At 44.4% G+C, this 22,488-nt stretch overlaps 1 long non-coding RNA gene across 1 annotated transcript; it reads left to right on the top strand.

Moving 5' to 3' along the window:
- On the top strand, positions 1–21,535 carry LOC138497259 (uncharacterized). Its single transcript, XR_011278553.1, has 2 exons — positions 1–46; positions 21,437–21,535. It is a non-coding gene; the product is annotated as an uncharacterized lncRNA (long non-coding RNA).
- The last annotated feature ends 953 nt before the right edge of the window (positions 21,536–22,488 follow it).

Genomic DNA, 22,488 nt, shown 5'->3' on the forward strand with positions numbered 1-22,488 from the left:
CCACACCCGTAAATACAGAGGCACCCCAGCAACGCCCGCAGCCATGGTAAGGAGCGACGCCCGGTACACCGAGAATTTGGGGAGAACGGGGATTCCGTCAAATGGCCCCGACGAACGAGATGTCTTCCTACTGAAACCTTCGTGGTTTGGACATTTAGTGGGGCTGTTGGTGTGATGGCAGGGACGGGTGTTAGATGAACGTATATGTGGAATGAAATGGTACTGGTGATGGGTGCCATCTAGTTCAAACTTTTTTCCCCCTTTCCTGTGGTCTTCCAGTGGTTCCCTGAGCGCCCACCCCTCCATCGTCTATTTCGGGCACACATGTTTTTTAACGAAACAGTATCACGGGCAGCCTCTCGAGTACCACCGCTCTAAGAGTACATGTAAACGTGCTTTGTGAGGGTAGGAGCAGGACCTAGTAACTGAGTGGCTTAGTTGAATGGGGTGGGGGCCGGGGGAAAGCAGTTGGAGGGGCTAAGGACACGTCAACCCTAACTGGAGAGAGCCGACATTTGCTAAAGTGTAATCTTCCTGTATATGGAATGTATATTACCGGGCTCTGGAGAAAATAAAACACTTATTGCATGATGCGTAGATTTCTTTGGTTAATCTAATATTCGCTCGGTCAATGAATCGCTACATTGGCGATCAGAATCCTTCCAGGGGTAATGCAGGGATATAAATTGGCTTCGAGTTCTTTAGCGCCTGGCTGTAGCATAACTTGACAATAACCACTGGAAGAAGATACTTTTGATTACACAGGCCACCTAGTGTGATGCACAGGAACCTAGCTGACATTAACTTTGGCTTTAAAGGAACTTTAGGTCACATCTAGAAGACATTTGAAGCATAATGGCTCACAAGTAACAGAGAAAAGTATAGTTTGGATCTTATGGTGAACTTAAATTGCGTAGTGCCATGAACTAACTCCTCCTTCCCAAGAGGTAGCTCCTGCTTACTGGGGGTTGTTGATGCACAGGAGCTGCTTTTAGTTCTTGCGCGTCAAATATTTATTTCAGATCCTGCAATGTCTATTTTTGAGTTCAGGGAATAATTACACAATCTAATGTGGGAATTAGTTACTCTTGGTTGTAGAATCTTGATATCTGGATGGTTCCTGGATAACACAGGATTCACATTTTTTTTTGTCTGCTGTGCCATAATTCTTTTGGTCACAGCACCACCATCACTTAACTAACACTTTCAAATGAAAATATGGACACCTTTAAAAATGTACATATGTGAAAGGCAACCAACATGTTGACTGCATGGGTGCATCATTGCTGCTATATTTCAGATAGTTTGTTTGTAGCTATTAGCATTAACTCTTAAAATATTGAAAGTGAGACTAACATGCCTTTATTCGCAACTATTATTGCGGTAAGGTGTAACAAACAGTGCATCTGTTTGTCCAAAGGTCTGGATTCAGGAATATGCCAATATTATCGTTTGAAATCCTTCTGATATCTTGAGCTGTTGATATTGTGGTCCTACTGTGTCAATGAAAACCTGCATTTTGGTCCGTGTACATGGCTCTGTACGCTATTATATATTTAGATATGTATTTTGTGTTCTGGCTAATGGATGACTAGGGTAGGAAGGCGGAATAGAGTGAACCCACATAACAGAAAAACAAAAAAGGAGGTTGCCCATGTCTGACAGAAATGAGTGGCCCACATTTTTTTTAATGATATAGCTGAAGTTAATCAACTTTTCCATTTTTCATAGTTATCAAAATGTATCATGTCCTAACACATTAACACACATGGAGGCAAAATATCTTAAAATTCGCACATTATAAATACTAATTTTGTAGGTAAACAAACAAAAGGGGGGGACTACGAGGGCATTGAAACTAAAACTAACATTCACTTAATTTGCATAACAAAAAGGTATAGGCATCATATTTAACATTGCTTGTACACTAGATCCTCCACAAATTCCTCAAATTCACAAACGAAGGCAAAATCAGAGAAGTGGTGCCGCTTACATTAAGATTTTACATCTCCACCAAAGTTATAATGTTCATGATGTCATTTACATTGATTCTTCTTCACATTATAAAGTCATTTGCTCACATATGTTCATTAGATTCAACGCTGACAAGAAATGTACTGTCGCTATGCGTATATTGATAGACGGTGTACATAAGATTAGTAGCCATTTGGTCGACAGTGTCAACAAACACAACAGTTCATGGTGTTTCAAATAATATTTCAATCTTTCCACCGTTGGAGAGGGACAATACACGATCAGATGTTCTACAGTTTCTTTACATTTAGAATTACAGCAAAAGCGACATATGTTCTCCTGGTGGTAATCATTTTCTCTCAGCTAACCTCCCGCTTGAGCCAAAGGTTGAATCTAAGGATGGCCGATCTAATGAATGGGGACGGAGACTTACATAGATACGGTTCTATCACTCTGAATTTTTTGTCTATGAATGGGTTGTTTGCAAAGTATTTGTATGCTGTGCAGAGTCTTCTTGTTTCGATCCAGTCTGCTTGATATATTTTCAACTTTGCGCAGTCAGGATTCAAAATGAGTTTCAATGGTGACATCTGCTTTGCTCCAGATGTTGTACACACACATCGTCCATGCCTTAGAGAATTTGTGGTCTGATAAAACAAGTACTCTGCTAGTGTTTCCAATAAAGTTCCTGCATTTTGATGTATAAGACGTTTCCTAAGCATGGTGCATAAACGCCAATGATGCAATACATTCAGAGAGATTAAACCTAGTTCATAACTTATCCATGATACTGGAATGCATTGGGGAAGCTGTAGAATTTTTTCCCAATACTTGGCCTCAATTTTATTAAAACAGGTTTTTGGCAAAATCGCTCTCATGTCCATGCCATATAATACTGTGGGGAGTATAATAGATTATTGTAGGGTGCATTAAAATTTTACCATATTTGTGCATAATGACTTTGGCCTGTGACACGGCTGATGTTACTTTATATTCCAACATCTGCAAATGTTTTCCGTTCTGCATTTCATGATCTATTACCATGCCCAGATATGTATAAGCGGGGACCACCTCGAGATGTGTCTTGTTAATCATCCAGGACAGGGTACTGTGGCTGTTTTTCTTCGGGATATAAACCATTATTTGTGTCTTTTTTAGATTAATTATCAATAGTGTTTTTTTTTTTTTTTTTTTGCCATTTTCAAGTAAATGGCAAGGGCATTGATTAATCGTTGCAGACCTATCAGTGTTTTGGATATAAGAACTAAATCGTCTGCATAAAACAATGCTTTGATGAATACTCCTTGAAATTTTGGGGAATCTGATATGACCCCTTCACATGCTTCTCCCACACTGCCGAAGCAAGGAGACATCCTTGCTTCAGCCCTCCTATAAGTCTGTATAGGCAAAGACAGCAACCCCTCAGTGGTCAACCTTATTTGGACTGACGTTTCAGAATGAAAAGCGTATATGATGTCACACAGGGTTGGAGGACAATTTGCATCACAAAGTTTGGTCATAAGAAGGACTCGGGAGACCGAGTCGAAGGCCGAATGCAGGTCGACAAAAGTGAAATAAATTGGTTGTTTTGTCGAAACTGCGTTGGACCCTATGGCATTGAGACATAAAAGATTGACTCCCATACCCATTCCCTTCATAAAACTCGTTTGGTGAGGATCCCTCTGGTGATGCGCTTCTATCCATGCGTCAAAGTCTTTTAGGATGATCCTGGCAAAAATGTTGCCAGGAGCATCCAATAGGGCTATTGGCCTATAATTGGATGGTAGCGTACGGTCACCCTTTTTGAAAATGGGGACGATAATTGATTTACTCCATGATCTTGGGATGTCGGTTTTATTGAGCACTTCCTTGAAGATGTTGTACATAATAATGGCCCAATTGCGAGGGTCAGCCATGAACATGGCATTGCTAAGCCCATCGGGCCCACAGCCATTGAGCTGCTTGCTTTCATGATCAATTCTTCAATGACTTCCACTTCATTCTCCACCCCTCGGGAGCACGTTTATAGTAGCTCATATTATCAAAATCCGCATCAGCATATAACTAGGTGTAATGTTGTACACATTGATGTTCCATTACTCCATTGAGTTGGGCATGCATTTGTGTATTTTGACTAGCATTGTTGATGATTTGCCAAGTTTGGGCTAAATTCTTATTATGTAGAAAATTACTTCACTGTCATATTGGAATTGCTGCGCTCGTCGACCCCCCAAGTCCAATTATGTTATTTGCATTTTGCTGCCCTTAATAAGGGGCCCCTAAGGTTTAATGCGAGTTAATTAATAGCCCTTTTTTCTCATCTCCACTCTGCTTTCCTTTGCTTGATTTCTGGGTCAAAATAATGGCGATGTCTCGATGTGTTGGCTGTTACTAACAACCATTTGAATGTATCTAAGATTTCTGTGTATTCTTTAGATGGCCCCCTCGAGTATTGATGTAAAAGTTTACTGTTCAGCAATTGAAGATTGTTGTCGCACCAACGAAAACGATTTTTAGCATTATTGACGGTTAAGGAAGGTTCATAGGGGGGCTGATTCATTGAATTTTTGCGCCGAAAAGCGGGGATTTGTGCACCATTCTGCCCGCAAATCCCATTGTTAAACAGGGATTTGCGGGCAGAATGGCGCACACATCTGTTTTTCGGCGCAAATAAAGCCACGCGGCTTGGGGCTTTCCTCTCCTAGTCCCCTGCCGGGGACGCGGGTACTTTTACTTTATTTATTTTTTTTCCCCTCCCAACCCCAATTACCTTTTTCTTGATCCTTTTTTGGGAGCGGACGCGCTGGGAACACAGGTGTTCACAGCGCGTCCGCTCCCTATGACCGCCATGCGGCGACCATTTTCTTGGTCGTTTTTTTTCTGTCCCGAAACGCCGCAGCATTTCGGGACAGAAAAAAATTGCTTTTAGTACCCCGGTCACGCAAATATTGCGGGCCAGGATACTAATAGCAATATGACCCTCGCGACGGGGGCATTACCGACTCTGGTAATGCCACGGGGCCTTCGTTAACTACGGCCCCGGGGCATTACATCGGTAATGCCCCCGCCGCTCGGGTCATATTGCTTAATTAGTGCACTCCAAGGCAGTACATCAGTATGTCTTGCTTTGGCGTTTGTATTAATACATTCCAAGTTTAGGTCTCCAAAGATTATTGTATTGCTGATGTTAGGAGTTATTAGGATCATGTCCAGGATGGCTGTTAATGATTTATAAAAACAGTCATTGATCAATGCGATTATTTGCAATATGTTATTTCTACTAATTGCAGAAAGTTATTCGGAGCCGCCCATGGTTTGATGGAAAACCAAGCGCTCTTTTTCACTGTGACCAACAGTCCTGAGGTCGGACGATCTCTCATGGATTTTTTCGCAGCTACTAGCGAAAGATCATGGTTATCCCAGCTCGGTGTACTAGTGAGCCAGGTTTCCAGTAAGGCAATGATGTCATATACATTTAATTGATTGTCATTATGTGTCTGTAAATGGGTATGACCACGAATGTTCCAGCAGGCTAACCATATTGGTTTAGTTCTTTAATGTGATGATGGTTATGCTGAAGGGTGCTGCTGGTCTCGTGATTGTAGTTTTGTTTCTGATTCACAATTTGTGCAATTTCTTGAGGATAGGCACTTGAGGGGTCCTTTTGGAGCGTATGTTGACTTGTGGATTTTGAGCTATAATGAACCCCAGTCTAAATAGGTCTATTCTGGCCCTCCACACTGTATTGAGTACTACTTCTAAAGGAATCCCCACACTCTTTATAGATAGATCTTCATCACTCAAAAATTCTATTTGTTCAATATCAAGGAAGCACACATCTTCCAAAGCTGAAATCTCAGCAAATATATTCAGTATGCTCAACTGACAGAGATCGTATTTATTTGATAGAGCACGACATTTCATGATTAACGAATGAATATGTCGGGGGGGGGGGGGGGTTATCCTCTGCTGATGAGGAGTTATCTGTTAGCTCACTTTTAGCTCACTTTTATGTGGTCTGCTATTCCCTTGTTGATTCACTGAAGCTGTGGAAACATTCATCGTGCGTTTTATTGAACATGTCAATTGCACGGCTTTCTTCCAAGGTTTCGTCTTGCCATTGGATTTGAGTTTTTCTGGCCACGTTGTTGGTTTAAGTGAGGGCAGGGCCTGATTGGTTGGAGGTTTTTGTGTAATCGGCTGCTCTTTGAGGCGCTCGGCTAAGTATGCATCAACTGCCTTTTTTAAAAAAATCCTTAGCTTTTAACTGTTCCCAGGGATAAGACTATCTCTGTATACCTTGAGCACCTGATCTGGAGATGTGTGCAGTTTCAGGAGGCTGTGTTTCCCATTACATTTTTGGTTATGTTTTTGTTCCGATTGTGCCACTACAATATCTTGTTATAAGGCTATTACCAAGTCGTTTAGAGGTTCATATGAAGAAACATGCTCTGTCTCCCGAACAGATGTTGGAATAGCTCCATTGTCGCTCTTCCTTTTTTGAAAAATGTTTTCATTATTTTTTTTATTTTTGTCTTTTAAATTTCCTCCGATCTTTTTATGAGGAGATTTTTTAACACTTTAGAAATCGCTCTAATGAATGGCTTAACGCTCTTATTGCTTGAGGCTGCATGAGCTCGCACACTCATTCACAGGTTACATTATTTCCTTGAACTGTGGGACAGCGGGGGTCCACACTCTTCATTGAGTCGACAAATCTTCTTTACCAGCGACCTCAGTGGACATAACTTCGCTTTATCATGTGCACTGCTAGATCTATTTTTCATCTCTTGTGCGATCCATTCCGTAACTGTTTGAATCTGTGCGGATTGGTTATTCATTTTGACCTCTAACGTCTCAAACAATTTAAATTGACTCAAAATTGTTGTATTGATGGACACAAGTGTCATCTCCAATAAGGTCTGCTGGTTTACAGACGTTTGTGGCGAACGTATTGGAGCAGATAAGTCATGTACACTTGCATGTATGGAAATGTCTGTGATCGCTTCACTTGCTTTGAATGTCTTCGGCGGTGTGTCACTCAACTCACACCGTGGAATTTGATCCGTTTCCAATAAGAGTCGGATATCACGTGTGTGGGTGGGACATTACTGGGCTGTTCACCATTGTATCCGAAGAATTGTCTGGGTGCCTCGGATAAAACTTGCGAATATCTCAGTGATTTGACAGGAGTCTCGAATCAATGACTGGCTGGCGTAAGAGTGATTGATTTCCGTGTGATTTTTCTCTGATGGGGAGTGAACTTAGACGCCTGGGACACGATGGGGCGAATTAAGGCCAGCTGGTATGTTTGTCTTGAGGGCATAGAGCCGTGTCTTCATTCAGTTTCTAATGCCCGGCGGCTTCAAACAATATGCTGTATATTTAAGTTAGTTTAGCAAGCGTGCTCACTTACATGATCCACCTAGTACCGAGGTTAGAAGCTCTTGTCGCATGTTCGTCGCTGAGTGCTTCTTGCAGGTGCATGCACGGTTTTATGTGTGCAGAGGCAAAGGGGCGTGGCAAAAGCTTGTGATCCAAAGGATTAGACCTAATATGAGAAACAATAAGCTATAAGTTGTTATAGCTCCGGTCCACAGTATATGTGTGTGTATATATATATATATATGTTGAAAAAAAGAGGAGAGGGGCGCACTCCAGTTCCCTGCACAGTAAACCTTCCCAGCCACAGGTGTTCTCCTCCGACCGGTTTCTGTGCCAATACACGTCATCAGGGAGGCTGTCTTAACTTGCAGCTCACAGCAAGTGCAGGTGTTACCACTTAGTGAGGATTCTGCTGCAAGGACTTCTGGTAGCTGTAGTCATCAGGTTAGCAAGGAACAGACTCACACCCAATCCCACAGTGGGGAAAGGGGGGGGAGTAGCCTACAGTGAGGCACTCCAAAGTTGGGCATAAATTACCCCGGTGCAGCACCCTATTAGATTTCTGAAGATTCCACCCTTCAGAAAACTTACAAATGTGTTGAAAAAAAGAGGAGAGGGGCGCACTCCAGTTCCCTGCACAGTAAACCTTCCCAGCCACAGGTGTTCTCCTCCGACCGGTTTCTGTGCCAATACACGTCATCAGGGAGGCTGTCTTAACTTGCAGCTCACAGCAAGTGCAGGTGTTACCACTTAGTGAGGATTCTGCTGCAAGGACTTCTGGTAGCTGTAGTCATCAGGTTAGCAAGGAACAGACTCACACCCAATCCCACAGTGGGGAAAGGGGGGGGAGTAGCCTACAGTGAGGCACTCCAAAGTTGGGCATAAATTACCCCGGTGCAGCACCCTATTAGATTTCTGAAGATTCCACCCTTCAGAAAACTTACAAATGTGTTGAAAAAAAGAGGAGAGGGGCGCACTCCAGTTCCCTGCACAGTAAACCTTCCCAGCCACAGGTGTTCTCCTCCGACCGGTTTCTGTGCCAATACACGTCATCAGGGAGGCTGTCTTAACTTGCAGCTCACAGCAAGTGCAGGTGTTACCACTTAGTGAGGATTCTGCTGCAAGGACTTCTGGTAGCTGTAGTCATCAGGTTAGCAAGGAACAGACTCACACCCAATCCCACAGTGGGGAAAGGGGGGGGAGTAGCCTACAGTGAGGCACTCCAAAGTTGGGCATAAATTACCCCGGTGCAGCACCCTATTAGATTTCTGAAGATTCCACCCTTCAGAAAACTTACAAATGTGTTGAAAAAAAGAGGAGAGGGGCGCACTCCAGTTCCCTGCACAGTGAACCTTCCCAGCCACAGGTGTTCTCCTCCGACCGGTTTCTGTGCCAATACACGTCATCAGGGAGGCTGTCTTAACTTGCAGCTCACAGCAAGTGCAGGTGTTACCACTTAGTGAGGATTCTGCTGCAAGGACTTCTGGTAGCTGTAGTCATCAGGTTAGCAAGGAACAGACTCACACCCAATCCCACAGTGGGGAAAGGGGGGGAGTAGCCTACAGTGAGGCACTCCAAAGTTGGGCATAAATTACCCCGGTGCAGCACCCTATTAGATTTCTGAAGATTCCACCCTTCAGAAAACTTACAAATGTGTTGAAAAAAAGAGGAGAGGGGCGCACTCCAGTTCCCTGCACAGTAAACCTTCCCAGCCACAGGTGTTCTCCTCCGACCGGTTTCTGTGCCAATACACGTCATCAGGGAGGCTGTCTTAACTTGCAGCTCACAGCAAGTGCAGGTGTTACCACTTAGTGAGGATTCTGCTGCAAGGACTTCTGGTAGCTGTAGTCATCAGGTTAGCAAGGAACAGACTCACACCCAATCCCACAGTGGGGAAAGGGGGGGAGTAGCCTACAGTGAGGCACTCCAAAGTTGGGCATAAATTACCCCGGTGCAGCACCCTATTAGATTTCTGAAGATTCCACCCTTCAGAAAACTTACAAATGTGTTGAAAAAAAGAGGAGAGGGGCGCACTCCAGTTCCCTGCACAGTAAACCTTCCCAGCCACAGGTGTTCTCCTCCGACCGGTTTCTGTGCCAATACACGTCATCAGGGAGGCTGTCTTAACTTGCAGCTCACAGCAAGTGCAGGTGTTACCACTTAGTGAGGATTCTGCTGCAAGGACTTCTGGTAGCTGTAGTCATCAGGTTAGCAAGGAACAGACTCACACCCAATCCCACAGTGGGGAAAGGGGGGGAGTAGCCTACAGTGAGGCACTCCAAAGTTGGGCATAAATTACCCCGGTGCAGCACCCTATTAGATTTCTGAAGATTCCACCCTTCAGAAAACTTACAAATGTGTTGAAAAAAAGAGGAGAGGGGCGCACTCCAGTTCCCTGCACAGTAAACCTTCCCAGCCACAGGTGTTCTCCTCCGACCGGTTTCTGTGCCAATACACGTCATCAGGGAGGCTGTCTTAACTTGCAGCTCACAGCAAGTGCAGGTGTTACCACTTAGTGAGGATACAGCTGCAAGGACTTCTGGTAGCTGTAGTCATCAGGTTAGCAAGGAACAGACTCACACCCAATCCCACAGTGGGGAAAGGGCACAGAAACCGGTCGGAGGAGAACACCTGTGGCTGAGAAGGTTTACTGTGCAGGGAACTGGAGTGCGCCCCTCTCCTCTTTTTTTCACCATATTTGTAAGTTTTCTGAAGGGTGGAATCTTCAGAAATCTAATAGGGTGCTGCACCGGGGTAATTTATGCCCAACTTTGGAGTGCCTCACTGTAGGCTACTCCCCCCCCCCCCCCCCCCCTTTCCCCACTGTGGGATTGGGTGTGAGTCTTTTCCTTGCAAACCTGATGACTACAGCTACCAGAAGTCCTTGCAGCAGAATCCTCACTAAGTGTTAACACCTGCACTTGCTGTGAGCTGCAAGTTAAGACAGCCTCCCTGATGACGTGTATTGGCACAGAAACCGGTCGGAGGAGAACACCTGTGGCTGAGAAGGTTTACTGTGCAGGGAACTGGAGTGCGCCCCTCTCCTCTTTTTTTCACTATATATATATATATATATATATATATATATATATATATATATATATATATATATATATATATATATATATTTTCATTCTGTGTATTAGGGTTACCAGTGATTTTGCTTGTAGAGGCTTGAGTTATCCAAGTGAGGAGAGCGTCCACACGAGTAGTACGAAGAGCACGAGCGGTGCTTCTTGCAGGTGCGCTGTGGCTGGTTTAAACATGTAGAACCAGTGTTAATGCCCGCAAATATGGCACTACTGGCATAGTTGTTGCCCTCTGATCTGTCTTAAGAATCCTGATCAATGAGCGTTCTGTTAAATTCAGCAAGCAACTGCCTGTTAGGGATGCATGCTCTAACATTATTAACTTCCACACGTGAGCATTCCCTATGTAAAGTAAAACGATCATAGTTTTTGAAGGTGTCAGTGTTCATGTCGTTTTGGAACGGGAATGATAATGGGGAGATACTTAAGTGACCTATCATTGAAAAACAAAACATGTCTACTATCAAATGTTTCTGTATTACCACATGCACTTATCGTGCTTATCCTGCTATTGTTATGGTAGCGCAGGTCCACTGTTCGGTGGAAAGCCGCCTTTCCTGGTGGGAAAACCTACTTTTTCCTGGTGGGGTATCTGCCTGTACTTTTTGCTTTTGAACTTTGTACTCTCATCCAGGCTTACTCCAAAGATTGAGAGTGGCTCTATTTGTGCTCTGCTTTGAGTCCTATCGCAGGGTACCCCATAGTGTACCCCCGCTATTAGGAAAATTGACATATTGTAAGTAATCTTTTTTTGAATGTAATGTGCTTTGACATGGTGATGTCACCATCTCGCAAGCTGTAAATTCACAAGCAATACTTACAAATGGCTTACCTTCCTATAATTTTGAAAGCTTAAATGTGTGGGAAGGTTTGACTTTTCCCAAGGTCAATGGAAAACCTTAATATATTAAGGTTGAATATAGTAAATTGACTTGCCATTCTTTTTGTATGTGTATACTTAACAATGTGCAAGGAGTAACTTGCCTATTTAGTTGTTGAGCTTGCCCCAGACACATCAACTCGTTTGACTCCAACTTTATTTGGAAATACATTTATTTTTTTAAAGTTCTGTTTATCAGTATTAAAAAAACGGAACAAATTGCATCAGTGCCAAACATCATTACACAACTTCAACAGTTTATCCTCCCCACAGTCCCCTCCTCCTGACGAGAAATAACAATGCTGTGGCTTCACGGGTTGGCAGTCATAGGGGTGCAGTGTTTAACACAGTTCGAAGACTTCTGGCGCTGTGGGTGCCATTTATAGTCCTACTTGACGAACGCAAGTACTTCCCTCCAGTCTGTGGCAAAGCGAGGTAAATCATTGTTCATAGCAGACGTTGCCCACTCTAGAGCCACAAAGTCCCGGACCTTACGAAGCTAGTCGTGGATGGACGGGAGTTCCACCCCTTTCCATTGCTGCACTATAAACTGCATTACTGAGAGTGTAAGCCCTATTCGGCTTTCCTTTGGGCTCTGGTCGTGTCTCCCTGGATCCCCCGATCCAACCCCAACAGCACTTCTTACAGAGATGTTCTTTTCTTCCTACCCAAAGGCTAAGACCTGCGCATGCAGAACTTCCCTTCAAAAGGGCTCTATTTTGGGGCATCTCCACCTCCTTAATAACTCTCCCACAATCTGGCTTCTCGTTAATGGCCAGCTCTCTCAAGCAATCCCATTGCAACGAGGCACCAAGCAAGGCTGCCCTCTATGACCCCTTTTATACGCTCTACATCTTGATCCACTCTTTACTGCACAGAGCGAGTGCAGGGGATCACCTTTGGGAAAGATACTCATAAATTCATGAGCATGCAGACTACATGCTCCTCGCCATTCCTGACCCCGAAAACTTGTTCCCGGCTGTCGTTCACAAGCTGGAGGAGTCCGGAGCCGTAGCAGGGCTAAAAATTAATATCACCAAATCGGAAATTCTGAACCTCCCTAACACGGGAAGGGCTCCACAGGGACAAAGGTGTGCCAATTTCACAGGACTCGGGAGGTGGGGGGGGGGGGTTTATTAGACTTCTAGGGGTCACTATAACATGGATATTGAGTGCGCTGTACTAAGCACATTACAGACTCCCAGCCTGTTAGTGGTTTCATGGGTTGGTCGGATGCAGTTAAAATGGCCATACTGCCCAGGGTCCTACATTTGTTCCAGGAACTCCCCATCCCGGTCCCCAACATCTTCTTTCGCACTCTGAACAAGATGATTGTTACTTGGGCAAGATTTGGTGCAGTACCCTTTGGGAAACTACAACAACCTTGACCTCCTGGCAATAGGAACACAACCTTTGGTATAAGTCTGTACTACACAGGTTGGTAGTGTGGCTGAGCAGCCAGGCTTATCTCAAGATGGGTCAATGTGAGAAGTAGTGTTGTTACACAGCAGTCTACAATGACAATTATTCAAATAAACTCTTATACACAAGGTTTCTTGATTAATAAATTATTAATTTATTTAACAGCCAGTTCAATAAGCCTTCTTCAGAAGGGGCAATGTAATGGTAAAACACAAACGCACTCCAAATGTTACTCTAAATCAGCAAGTACCCATTTGGGATGGCACAAAGACGCTTCCTACACCCTCAGGTGACTTAAATAGCTAGGACACTGTGGACATTAATACATCACTGGTACATTTAGAGCAATACTGAATTTGGTGTCAAAGAAAAGGGTTTGGTAATAAAACAAAGGTTAAACAAATATTCTGAAGCAGGTAAGTACTTTTTAACCCCCAATGCAAAGTAAATTAACCCTTTCCCAGCTACACAAGTTATCTAATGTGTGACTTTTGTGAGGGAAAGTTAAAGCACAAGTCGGAGGTAAAAGTCTTTTAGGGAGCCAGGACAGCCAATGTTAGTTGAGCAAAGTCTAGGGGAGCTGACGTCTTCTTGAAGGTAGGTAAAAGTCGTGCACAATGTTTTAGAAGTCTTTGTAGAATAAGTAGAATCCATGTAGGGCCACAAGCTGTTAGGCTTGTGTAGGGCTAAACTGCAAGCAACTCTGCAAAGGCAACCAAGACTAGTCTCCACTGAGAACAAATAAGGCTACACCACAAGAGGTAAGTCCTTTTAGGTTTACAGTATCTTTAGTTAGAAACTTCTGTTCCTGTGCAGCTCTGCAGATCCTGGTGTTCCTGGGCCTCAGTCGTGGGGACAAGAGGGAGGATGTCCGAGGACTCCTGTACTGCAATGGGAAGGTCAGCGGCAGCAATGGGCAAACTTCAATTCAGCTGCACTTTGGTGTTTCAGCTCCTCGTGTCTCAGCAAATGGCACAAACGTGGTTCTCGGCTACCACTCTGGACTTTCCTCGCATCTGGGGTCTAGCACTCTGTTAAGGTGGCTCAGGCTCGGTCAGCCCTGCTTCCTGGGAGTCCGGAGGATCTTCCAAAAGCTTGTGTTCGAAGTGATGCACTCAATCTGATGTTCCTCCCATTGGCACTTCGGTTCCAACAGCAGCAGCAGTGGAAGTACAGCCAGCTTCGAGAGGATGTCCAGACAAGTTCACTTTGGGGTTGATTGGTCCCACCAACCCAAAGGGAGAAGTCTTCCTTGCATAGCTTCTCTAGTCGAGGCGAATTTGGAGCTTCAGTACAGCAGTAGGGTTTCACTGGGCAAACCAATGGTCCAGGAGTTGCAGCAGGCGTCTCTTCCAAGTTCTTCTTCGGATTCCTTCGTCCAGTGGTCGACTCTCCTTCCAAGCCAAAAAGCTTTGCCTATTATGCAGGTTTCTCCCATTTCCAGCCTAGCTGTCAATTACACAGCAGGGTTGCTGTCCTCCAAGGACAGCCAGCCGGCCAATCGCCTTTGGGTGCATTCCTGTAACCAAGGGGATTAAGCGCGGAGTTTCGAGCACCCCCCTCACTTCCTGCCCCTGCCAGACAACCTGGAGCCAGAGGCGGGTTTCACTTGTGAATCCCGCCAAAGGCAAAATGAACAAAGGTACCAAACCTGGTTTGGCGCACAGAGTAAATCTCAAGGACATTTCCAACAAGAAATGGCGAAAAAACATTGGGGCCATTTTGACAAAATGGGCACCCATGGGCACCTTACTGCAGCTGCGAATGCAGCCCGCGGTACGGTAGTAAAAAGCAAACCACTGTCACCAGCCATTCATTATAGAAAGGGTAACCTACAAATGTTACATGAGAAACTAGACGCTAAGTAACCCCTCCAGCACCCTATTGTAAGATAGTCTGTGCTGGGTCTAGAAAGTTAAAAATGTAAGTTAATTTCACTTCACTGCTCTTAAACAGTAGTTTATCCAAGAGAAGATATTTTAAACCTTGGGGGAAATCTGAAAGACTTCCCTGTGGCACTGCAGGTGCTGTGTGCCACAATGTAAAAAGATGATACCTATGGAGTTTGTCAGACTCAAAAACCAAAAGAAACAGTGTTCAAATCACAGAAAAATACATGACAGTGGGGGGAAAAGATCTCACTCCCAAAGTCCTAGAGTCCAGCAAAAGAGCTGGGGGTCTCTAAGGTAGAGGGGAATTGGCACATTTCTGAGAATTCTCCCTAACAATGATCTTTTGTGTGGAATAATAAACCCCCTGCATTGAAAACGCTTATGCTTCCTACACAAAAAGGGGGGGTTGGGCCTCCCTGACTTCTGCAAATACTATCAGGCCGCTCAACTCGGGGTGATCAAAGGCCAGTTAACGGAGAGCTCGGAGAAAAGATGGGTACAAATGGAATGGGTGTTAGCGGGGCCAACGTTGGGGGAGACCTTATTGCCCACACAAGCTGCGACTCTTGTGCATCAGCTAAAGAAGACAAGAGACACGCCTGCCCGGGCTTCCACAGGGGAGTGAGTGGGGAGTTTGGGGGGGGAGGGTCGGGGTGAGGCAGGGGGTGTTAGTGGGGTGATGGGCCAAGGGATTGGGTTTGTTATTCTGTTCACTGTTGTGATAAATCAAAATGCCAATAAAAAAAAATAAACGTCACATGCAGTGTTGCCAAATTTGTTTGCTCATTCTTTTGTTCTTTTGGGAAATCAGTTTCCATTAGTTGTCACAAGTGGTTTGATAATGTATGGCCTTAATCATGCTTCCTGTATAGATACCTTATCAAATGAGTGTAGTAACCGATTACAGCTGGAGGTAATGTTGGGGTGTGTCGACTTCAGCAGCTGCATGGTACTTCACTCCATTGGACCCTTGCCCAACTGAGGAAAGAGTCTACCCAGATATTACTGATCTACTGGTGTAGCTAAGCTGTAGTGACCTGGCATATGGCCTGTATTCAGAGCGGAGTGGTGAGGTGTCACTGGCCGGTTTGGGAACCTTTGTGGACTGTGCTGGTGATGTGCTGTTTACCTGTGGAATTGATCATTGATGGGGCCGCTTGCCCGTGGGCTTGCTAGTTTTAGTTGGTTCAGGGGACTGCAGGATTTTTGGATGTTGAGATCTTTACTGCCTTGCATTGTCTATGCTGCAATGGATATACATCTTGCTGTTTCTTTGCCATGCCCTCCCTTGGCTTCCTTCTGGTTGTTTATCCTTTACCTCAACACCTTTTCAGTTTATTGTTGAAATAAATGTCTCTTCGCCTTGATTTTTCAATTTGACAGACTTTCATATACAGCTTTATTGGATCACATTTACATTTTCACTTCTAATTGTTTTCTTTTTCTTTGCTTTCTTCTTTGTTCTTTTATTGAAGGTGTCATTGTATCATTACATTATGTGTAACGCTTTGGTGTAAAGAGCTAAAGAAACCCAATGAATATAATACAGTAGAATTCTATAATGTGAAAAATGTTGTTTGTAGTCCTCGATATTATCAGAGATCAAATGAAAATTGAAGTTGCCAGAACTTGGAATCTGACTTGTTCACAATACCATATCCCACCTACTGGACATTAGCTAGCGTTTGCAGGAGATCGTGGTTAAACCCTTCAGTCCCTGTCACCTTGTCTGCTGTTTTTGAAGTGTTGCTCTTTGAATGAATTTGGGCATGTACATTGAGCTAGCTGTAGCTGAAGTACTTTTATTTGTACCTGGTGTACACATGAAGTAAAGATCTGGATATGGTGGTCGTATTGTGCAGAATTGGTGTGTGGGAGCATTTAGATTCAAATCCTACAAATTGTGCAATTTTTCACCTATGTGAGTGGAAATAATTTGACCAATTGCCTTGCCCCAGAGTGCCCCTTTCAACTTCTTGAGCATTTCTTCCTCAATTGTTAGCTTCTATGCGGCTCATCACCATTAGTAGCTCATTTGAACTACATTACCCAGATTCCCTGTAGTGTTAATCCCTGCCGGCAACGCGCCAGCGAGGCCGGTTTTTCGCCGATTCGCGACGGGACACGGTGTCGCAACGGCCCACTCAGCTTTGGCTGCAGTTAGTGTTCAGCCCCGTATCAGCAGAACAGCCCCTATTCTCCAAAAATATCAAGTGATGGGTCTCTGGATTTCCCTCATAAAGCACTCCACTGGAGTAGCTGACCACATTGCCACTCATAAAATAGATCTATGCGCCATTACTATTACTGAGTCCTGGTTGCATGTGGCCGCAGGGCCTGCACTTTCACTGGTAGTTCTTGCAGGTTTTAATATTTTGAGTGCAGAACGTAAGAACACAAAAGGTGGTGGGGTGGTTATGATCTAAGACCAGACTCTACAAATTCGCCAAATGGAGAAACCTATCTCTGAATGCGAAGTGTTGTGGCCAAAGTTTGAGATGGATCCCAACTCTACAATTAACATCTTTTTGATCTATAGACCTCCACACAGCATGCCAGACTATCTTACACATTTCAGTGACCTGATATGTCTGAGTCTTAAGCCTAGAACAAGAATTCTTATTCTAGGAGACTTCCAGCTTGGCTTTATGGATGTTTCAGACGTCATGTCCACAATGGTTAACAACATGCTGCTTGTTTTTGGTTTCTACCAGCATATTACCCAGCCTACCCCCAATGAAGGGAGGATTTTGTACTGGTCCTTCTGCAGAACATTACCATTGGGAACATTGAAAACAATCGATGTCCTTAGTGGATCATCATCTGCTGAAATGGATTATGTCCATACCAACCCCCATAAAAATAAGCCCAGAGAAATGTCGTGTTTCATATAGAAACCATGGCAAGCTGACACCTGCTGCACTGGCACCGTTTATTTCATCTACTATTGAAAAACTATTTTATCGGCATTCTGCATAGGATCTGGCAGTTGCATATCGACATACCTTGTAAATAGTGTGGCCCCTGTGAAATCATGCCTGCTGAGAAAACAGCCAGACAAGAAATGGTTCAGTCGACATCAACAACTTAAAGAAAAATAAACACAAGTCATTGAAGCAATGGAAAAAAAACAAATCCATTGAGGACAATATCATCTCCTCCGGGGCTGCTAAAGCACACAAGATGGCATTTCCGAAGAAAAAAAAAACCTTTATGACCATAGAATTTTGTGAGCAGCTTCCAGCTCCAGGGAGCTTTTCAGAATTCAAGAGCTGGTGCGCCCCCTCCCATCGCAAATCATTAAAGACGCCAAATGGTGCATGACCATTCAGGATGCCCTTTGGTATGAACTTAAAGATATCCAGGAAACCTGACGGCCAAGGTAGGTGACGGCACTCGTGACAATATAGTGCCCCAGACATCAGGGTGACCTGCCCGTTTCAGCCAATATCAGAGTATGACCTTGCAGAGAGTTTGAGTAAGTTAAAGCATACAAACTGCAAGGGAGGTGTCTGGCCCACCATCATAGTCCAGGCATGTTCTCTGCAGTTAACCCCTCTGATTACAAAATTTGTGAAAGCCTCCTTCAGGGAAAACTGCGTTCCAATGACATCAAACGCGCATGGATCCCACCCTGATTAAAAAAAAAAAGAGAAAGGTAATACAGCTATGCTTGTGTTACTAGATCTATCTGCAGCTTTTGATTTGGTGGATCATAACATACTGGCGGATAGACTACGTTGCACATCTCAGAGTGGCTGAAATTCTTTCTTGCAGATCGGAAGGCTAGGGTCTTCTTAAAGGAGGCCAGGGCAGATGAGTTCACCGTAACATGTAGAGTCCCGCAGGGCTCTTTCGTGTCGCCAACACGCTCTGTTCGAACAGTTGGCTGAAGCGTGGCTTCTATATGCGAATTATGTTGACGACATGCAATGCCTCGTTCCTCTCAAAGGGAACTATGTCATCGACTCCCTATCTCTGAACTCTGATCAGTTCCAGTCATGGATGTGAGCCAATAAGCTTGCACTAAATGACGCGAAAACTGAACTCGTGCTTCTGGGTACTAATCCACAACTGCATAAATTGAGCCCTGAATATCGACTCTTTAATGTGTTGTGCGGTACTATTCATAGCCAGAGTAAGGTTAAGACGTTGGGAGGGCGGGGGGCGGGGGGGTCTTTTTTTAGATCAAGAGCTTACCATGAAAGCCCAAGTTAATGGTCTAGTCTCCAGCACTTCATACCACCTGAAATTGCTTGCCCTGCTCTGCCCCTTGCTGAATACCTGCGCTACCATCGCTCAGGCTATTATAGGGGCAAAATTGGACTATTGTTACAGTCTGTTGCTTAGTATTGCCAAAGCCCTGAGGTTATTCAAAATAATGTGGTTCGCATTGTGGAGGGATTGCGGAAATCAGACCGTGACTGCATCCAGGAAAGCCCTAAAGTGGCTCCCTGTTTGTAGCAGGATCACCTTTCGTGTGCACTGAATTACGCACAAATGTTTGACCGGGCAGAGGCCCAAGTACTTGTCCAACTGCATCTCAATGCTGCCTGTCCGAAGAGCCCCAAGGTCCAGCAGAGCCGGTCTCTTGGAAATTCCACGTTCTAGACTTGTGTGGCCCAAGGATCTTTTCCACATGCAGCGCCTACAAATTGGAATGCACAACCGCCTGACCTGAGAACATGCACCTCGCTATCCAGGTTTAAGCGAGGGTTAAAAACAGGCCTGTTCTCTTAAAACCTTTGCCACCGGACCTCCGCCTCTACCTAATTGCTGTTTGTTCCTGTTGATTATCGTTTCGTTGTGTCTTGTCTAAGTGCTACTATGCCTCTGGTCTTTCGGTCTTCGCGCTATACAATAAAATAATTATTCAAAAAATAAAATCAGTGGCTAGCCTCCTCCTCCTCCTCCTCCTCTTTATTCCTCTTCAATTTCTATATGTAGCTTTTAGTGGCAGACATCAGACACTGGGATTTGCTGATCTATCCCAAGGAACTCAGCTACTTGCATCTCTTGAAAGATGAGTAATAGTACTGTAACTGGGAAGAAGCAGCGAGTAAGTTTGAAGTGGCCTTCCTGAATCATCTTATCTAGGCTTGCAAGCCACTAAATTGGCCGACGAAATTCTAGCAAGAGTTGTAGGTCTTGCTCGCTCATTTTAAAAAAAGATGCAAGAGCATATAGTTGAATGTGGAAAAAAAAATAGCAAGCGGGTGCGACCTTCCCCACCCCTTTGCTGTCCACTATAAAGAGCAAGATGGAACAAAAGACTGTCTGACATAACCAAATTAAGTTTGCTTTATTTTATTTATATATACACAGCTTTTTATATAGTAAGTAACGTTGAGACGCTACTTCTGCTCTTACGTCCAGTTTTTGTTAAGTGTATAACTTTGATCACTGAGTTTAGTCATGAGTGCCCAAAATCTGAGGGTAAGATTATACCGGATGATTTTTATTTAGCAGCAAGATCGCTTATTTCCTTAGAGCAATCACTACTGCTTTATCTAAAAACACCCCTCTACCTTCATTCTTGAAAATGTAGTCTCGATTTCCGTTGTAAGGGCCATATATGTGACTCTTGATTCCAAATTTAGACCGACTATTACAGTATACTGAGCGCATGCATTTGCTTCAGAGGGCTTTATGCAGTGGTCTCCTCCCCAAACTCCACAGCCCTTTTTTCAGAAGGCACAGACACTTCTGTTTGTACCAAATATAAACCAGCATTGGCAATGCTAATAGTTTGGGGTTTTGTGTAGGCATGGGAAAGGCATTTGTCGCCGCCGTGGTGGGAATAACTAACTATTGATGGTCGCAGCTGCAAAGTAGTGAATGCCTGGGCATGTAATAGCAGTGCCTGGTAAATGCCTAATACCTAGACAAGCTAACCCTGTTGACTTTGCTAATGCTTGTTTTTAACAGGACTTTGAAGTGCCTGCATAGTGCTTATAAATCGAGTGGCTGAAGGCAGACCTTAAGATTTGATTTACACCAGTAGTATGTTTACAGATCCAAAAGTCAAGAACTCTCAAAAGGCTTAAACACTGGCATGCACGTGGAGTACAAACTTTGATGGTAAGGCTTGATTAAACCTAGCTCAAAGAGATCACCACCCCACGAGAATACGTTTTGGGCTGGGAGGGGCAGGAAGTGGATGGGGAAAGGCCATAGAGATTAGTATGGCCATGGGCAGACAGTGGGTGGATAAATAACAAACAGCACCTACAAGCTTGTGTATCCCTCCTCGTATGTCTTTTCTCCCAAGCTGTTCTCGAATGCAATAGTTTCAGCTTAGGCTTTAGTGCCACCTAATAGACAACATTAATAATTGGTTGTTTGGAGAGCAGTGTGGTGCCCTTAAATTAAGTAGTCTTCTATTACTTAATATGGGGAATGGTCCCTAAGCACGGGACTGGGATTCGAACCGGCGTTGCCCTGCCTTCTCTTGATTACAAGACAACACAGTGCCCATAGCTATCCTCCCAGTCCTTCCTCCTGGAAAACGCTACCCAGTCATTGACATTGAAAAGACTATCAATCCAAGCTAAGTATCAGCGTTTCTCTTGATGCCCAAATTCTTTAAGAAATGGAATTCATTTGCTGTCTCTCGTTGGCACCAGTATTTGCTTCTATTTCAGTCCTGCAAAATTGCTCTCCCATGAGTCAACCCCAGCAAATGAATTGTTTTGATCTTCATCATTTTGGAAGTTGTGGAGAAGTGTGTTTTGAAACTGTAGAATGTTCACTTTTTGAAATTCATGATGATGATGATTCTATATTCTTTTTAGCCCGGTCCTGCTGCAAGTGCTACCAATGTTGGTGCGTCTAGCAGATCCCCCAGCAAAGCGGTTGCACCCAGAGCTGCTGGTTCAACAGTCAGACAAAGGTATTTTTTTATGAAAAAAATGTATTCACTGTGAAATCATGCAAACATTGTGTTTTATGATAAATGCCCATTGGAAAAATAGGATGGCCAGCGTCTCGATCTGTCGTGGTCAGCTTTATAAGTACAATAGTTTGGTTTCAATGCTCTGGGACAGTGTGCATGTCTATTGGTTCCCAATTGTGCCTTGATGCTGCTGGCTGAAATGTAAGCTTCTCCTTTTAAAAAGAGAATAAAGAAATGTACAAATGCTACTTTTTCACAAGAGGGGGTGAGGGGGGATTTGCAGCTCCTGACCTGACCCTATACTGGATAGCGGCCCAAGCACAATTCACTACATACTGGTATAGACACCCCACTGCTCCACCCCACGTTAAGCTGGAAAAACTGGCCACAACCGGGACCAATACTATGACCTTTATCCTACAAAACAAATATACAACTAGCGCTCCAGCTGACCCCATCGTATCCACCCTGACAGCGTGGCGATGCCTTCTGGCACAAACATCAGCCCCCCACCCTTATTATAAATGGCTTTCTATATGGTGCTTCCCCAGGGTGGTACCCACTCGCGACAAACTCCTCTCCCAACATTGGTCAAATCTGGGGTACCATGCATTGACAGACCTGTTCCCGGGGGGGGGGAGTTTATCACCCCACAGACATGGTGCCCTGGTCATACTGGTTCGGCTCTGGAAATGTTGCAATATTATAGGCTCCGGGCCGCAGTCCGTGGCATGTGGTCATCTTTCCCACGGGAACCCCCGGACACCCCCGAGCTGCAATGCATTGCCAACTCTAGTGCTAGTCGGGGAATACTCTCGTCCCTTTATAAAATCCTACTAGCAAAACTCCCTGATGGGACCTTCAACGTCTGCGAGGCCTGGGCCGATGAACTTGGCCTAGAAGTTACGGACGGCTTGAGGAGGAAGATGAGCTCTCACACGAGTATGGTTT

Source organism: Ambystoma mexicanum, chromosome 5q, assembly GCF_040938575.1.
Source record: "Ambystoma mexicanum isolate Mex_15411 chromosome 5q, UKY_AmexF1_1, whole genome shotgun sequence".
Lineage (NCBI taxonomy): Eukaryota > Metazoa > Chordata > Amphibia > Caudata > Ambystomatidae > Ambystoma > Ambystoma mexicanum.